The sequence below is a fragment of the Seriola lalandi genome, unplaced genomic scaffold, assembly GCF_002814215.2.
Source record: "Seriola lalandi dorsalis isolate HSWRI2012SDOR001 ecotype SW California unplaced genomic scaffold, Sedor1 jcf7180002054899, whole genome shotgun sequence".
Taxonomy (NCBI): domain Eukaryota; kingdom Metazoa; phylum Chordata; class Actinopteri; order Carangiformes; family Carangidae; genus Seriola; species Seriola lalandi.
In genome coordinates this window covers 299,946-304,647 of record NW_019525451.1, presented here as the reverse complement: position 1 = coordinate 304,647, position 4,702 = coordinate 299,946, and the positions used below count along the sequence as shown (strand labels likewise).

Sequence of the window (4,702 nt, the reverse complement as noted above, 5' to 3'; positions counted from 1 at the left end):
CAGAGACCTGGCTGGGGGACGTTCAGTCATACTGAGCAGCAGGATTAAGTCAGTGTGAAAAAGAAAGGGAGCTTTTATTGAAGGAGGGCGACGTTTACGCAAGAGTGACTCGTCAACTGGAAGGAGACGGTTCCTAGAAGTCGTGAAACGTGCCGCTGCAGGTCTGAGACACCTGAGAGGAACCTGCTGCTCCTCTTCTTCTTTGGTTTTTGACAGCTGGTGCAGACAGAAGAGTTATTGTGAAAGAGCTGCTGTTATCCAGAGCTCGCCCCACCTCTTCACCTCGGTGTCACACAGATACGAGGATTATCCTCGCCGCCCAGACGCAGCAGAGGTCGATGTCAAGTGGTCGCCGCGGAGAAGATTAATTTGCATCATTATCCTTCATGAGTCAAACAAGTCGACATGTGAACGTTTAGTTTTACATATAAACATTTAATACACAATACTACAAGAGAAAACAGCTGTTGTAAGTCTTTCTGGGTCGGTCTGAGGATTTACTGCTTCACTGCAGCAGCTCAGTAATTAAATATTCAGTGAGTTTGGCCTTTTAAAGGTCCCATACAGTCTGAAGGCAGATGTCCATGTCTTCTCTGATTATAAAGCAACTTCTATATTAATACTGTGAATTGATCGAAATATTATTTTGATTGTGAAAGTACAGTGAGATGGTAAACATGGTAATATATCTTCTCATGGATCAACGCTTCAAAATAAAAGACAGGAAGTGTAAAATATGAACCTTGAAGTTGGCGACATCAACAGGTCTGAATCTGAAACTTTAATCTCGTCGTCATGGATCAGGTTCACGCCTCATTTATCGGACGTGTTTCATTCTGATGAAACTACGTTTAAAAACTTGTGGTTTTGAACCAGATTTAGTTTTTAGCCGTGAATCCGAACCTGAGCTCACTGAGGACTGACGGGGATCCTCTGTGAAACCCAGACTGGTTTCAGTGAATGGATTGTTTCACAGTCTTGTTGTGTTTCTCTTCATCACTGTAATTTAAATATCTTTGAGTTTTGGACAAAACATTTAAAGATGAAAGTCTGAGCTCGGAGAACTTCTTTAGTTTTTATATTTTATAGATAAAGATAGTTTGTGTGGAGGCTCGTGATGGATGCTGCTCTCTCAGCAGCTCAGGGTGAAAACAGTCTGACTCGGACAAAGACCTCAGTGTCATCCTCCTCCTCCTCCTCCTCCTCCTCTCTTCCTCTTCCTCCTCACTCCGATCCCTCCATCAGCAGATTCTCCACATTCTGCCCAATCAGAGGAAGTGACAGCAGCCGCACGTGGTTTTAATAAGTGGAGCAGCCCATTCAGTTCTCAGCCTTATGTAACCCGCTCAGCGAGCGTCTGAGGAGGTGTGAGAACGCCTCGGCCCTCTTGGCGCCGGCGGTCGTGTCTAATCCTCGCGGAGTCGTGCCGGTGTTTGTGAGAGAAAGAGAGAGAGAGAGAAAGAGAGAGAGAGAGAGAGAGAGAGAGAGAGAGAGAGAGAGAGAAATTGTTCTTCTTCTGGTGGTCTTGGTTTGACTCAGATCATGACTTGGACGAGTTCTTGGCTCTGGAAATCCGTCCTCAGCGGAAACCATCACCTGCTGGACGACATCCCGCCCACATGGTCCCGCCCACATGGTCCCGCCCACATGGTCCCGGCCACATGGTGATGAAGACAGATGTAAAAACCTTCATCAGCACAGAAACACATTCTCCTGCTGAACAATTAGAAACTCAGATCTGCATCATGGAATCAGTGTCGGCCGTTTTCCTTCAGCAGTCAGAGATAGAAGATAATTGGGTCTTTGTATAAACTGTTTTTGGGTCAGTGACGTGACGCCTACATTTTCTGTCTGAGTGCGATTTCCTTCCAGTTAAAGAAAGGTTTAAACTCACAGAAAGATTCTGTATATGTAGTGACTCTCCCGGACACGACTTTTCAAAAACCTTCAGCTGTTTGTCTTTTTTTTTAAAGATCTTGTGGAGGATTTTTCTCTCAGAATAACGTGTCCGTCTCTGTGAAGCACAAACTGTCCCTGGAAAGCTGGACTCCTCCGTCCTGTCATGTCCTGACCCGTCTGACCTGCCTGTTGTCAGTGTTTCTGTCTGACTCAGACACGTGATGACACACACACACACACACACACACACACACACACAGATGTCATGATCCTGACATCCACATCCTCCCCTGCACACTGTCACGTTTCCACAGCAACACAGCATTGATTGCCGTGTGCAGAGGGGATGGCGGCCGGCGTGCCAGGTTATCGGCAGGGCGATTGATGACAGCATCCCCTCTCCCTCGCTGTCTCTCTCTCTCTCTCTCTCTCTCCCTCCCTCCCTCCCTCCCTCCCGGAAGCTGACACGTAAACCGGTGACACACTCGGTCCTCTGCTGCGAGCGGCGGGACGCTGGCAGCTCGGCTCTGAGCTCGTCCTGAACGGCCCCGGTTCCTGGCAGCTCACCCAGCGGCAGCCTGTTGCCTCGGACGGCTGGTGTGTGACGCCGAGAGACAGAGAGAGGTCTGTGTGCTCCACGGCTGCAGCTCAGCTCCTCGTTAAAGCGCCGGCGTTCAGACGCTGCAAGGAGGGAAGAGGCTGTGGATGAGAACATGTTGCAACCTCGGTGGGACCGGCACTTCGCTCAGGTCAGACCAGATTTAACTCACAGTCTGTTGCTCTTTATGATCAGATTTTACTTTTCTCACTGAGTCTTTAAGGCAGAGCTGTAGCCTGAGGTCGAGTGGATGCAGGGACGGGAATGATCAATGATCAGCTGAAAGATGATACGATCATGTTTATCAAAATTAATTCCAGTTTGTTTGTTGTAAATCATTTCTGATTGATCTAAACATGATTTTGATTCATTTCTGTTTACTTTATGTGATTTTTTAAAAAGAGCTCCTCCAGTGTAAAGGTCTGTGTCCATGTGTAGCGTGATTATAGATCAGCTCTAGCTTCTATATTAATACTGTGAAAGTATCAAAGCCTCAGTCCACAGAGAAATGCACACAGCCTGTATTCAGAAACTGAGCCTTAAAACCAGCCGTCAGGACTTCTGCAACTTTGTGATGTCACAACAAAGCAGTCACCAAGCCCCGCCCACCTGGACCCACCATCCAAACCTTGCAGGATTTGGTTTCTCTGAGTGTTTTTACCTGAAATCTGCTGTATTTTTATTGGATCACTCAGAAAACAGTCAGCCAATCAGAAGAGAGGTTCAGAGCCTCCTCAGGATTCACACGAGATTCACTTATTGTGAACAAAGTTAAATATTTTCTCAAAAGGCTGCAACTAGCAATAATTTTATTGTTGATTAAATTTCCGATCAGCTTCTCGTTAACTGTTCGATCGATACAACATGGTGATTAATGATTTATTCTGACAACAGAACGTTTGGAAATAGTTTTACAGTCACAGGTTTCAACATGATTTAAAGTTTGTTGTTCAGTATTTTCTCAGTGGAAATTGTGATTTTTGTGATCGTCTGCTTTTAACATTCTCGAGACTAATTGATTAATCGGCTGATTAATAATGAAAACGGTTGTTTGCAGCTTAAAGAAGTTAAACTCTAAAAGAACAGTCTGTGTGTTTCTCATGAATGTGAGAGCGGTGTTTTTTTCCCATGTTGCACCTGTGTTTGGGCGCCATGGAGGTCTGTCGTGTGTTTGTGTTGTGTTGAGTCGTGGGAGTCGTTGCCAGCGTGAAGGGGTTTGGAAAGCAGCTGAGGCGCAGTGAGTAATGCATTATGGGGCTGTTGCGTAACGCGACACGGTGGGAAGGCCGCTGGCTTTTTCTTTTTCTCTCCTTTCTTTCCCTTTTCTTTCACTTCATCCCTCCTTTTTCAAGTCTCATCTCTGCGTCTGCACATGGGGAGGGGGGAGGGGCAGGTGGGTTTGAGCTCACCTGCTGTCACACCTGAATACAACATCAGTTCTATTTCTTTTCTCTGTTTTTCCTGCTTTGAAATGTTCTTTTATTTTGTTCCCTTCCTCTCGTCCTTCCTTCTTCCTTTCCTCCATCTCATCTCCTCCCTCCCTTCCTTTCCTCGCTCCCTGGTGTCCGCAGATTGGAGCAGAGATATATTTAAATGAACACATGGTGAGCAGATGCAGTGAGTCACAGGGTTATGAAACCTCGTGTTCACCGAGGTGACAGACACAAAAACACACATCTACAAGTGAAATGAAGTTTGTTTGAAGCTGCGAGTTTGATGAAGCGTCTGCGGACGTTTCTCTGTCGCCGTCGTGTCTCTTTAAGATGCGCCAGGTGAGTCGTGTCTCTTTAAGATGCGCCAGGTGAGTCGTGTCTCTTTAAGATGCGCCAGGTGAGTCGTATCTCTTTAAGATGCGCCAGGTGAGTCGTGTCTCTTTAAGATGCGCCAGGTGAGTCGTGTCTCTCACCTCGAGTCCTGTTGAAATCTTCACGGTCACGATGATGAGCAACGTAGAACTGATGGAGAGGACAACATGGCCGTTCCTGATGTTGCCCACACGCCACACCATCGTCATGACGACCACACGTCATTTCATTCAAACGGAGGAGCTCACAAACATGCGGAAGATAGGAATCACAACTTCCTGTCAGGACTTTCAGAATAAAATCAGAGCGGAAACAGAATGCAGATGATGAGAAAGATGGTGGGTTGAGATTCGACCCAAACAGATGATCATGTGATCTTTTTAACCCCCCCCCCCCACCA

General features: G+C 46.5%; 1 protein-coding gene across 2 annotated transcripts in view; it reads left to right on the top strand.

Moving 5' to 3' along the window:
• tmem198ab (transmembrane protein 198ab) overlaps positions 1-4,702 on the top strand; it is an 18,144-nt gene that overhangs the window by 4,408 nt on the left and 9,034 nt on the right. Inside the window, exon 1 of one of the 2 annotated variants that reach the window (XM_023429830.2) lies at positions 2,385-2,648. The exons of the other annotated variant lie outside the window; for it this stretch is intronic. The gene's annotated coding sequence lies outside the window, so the exon portion shown is untranslated. Of the gene's footprint in view, positions 1-2,384; positions 2,649-4,702 lie in introns of those variants that run through there. 2 annotated transcript variants of the gene reach the window in all.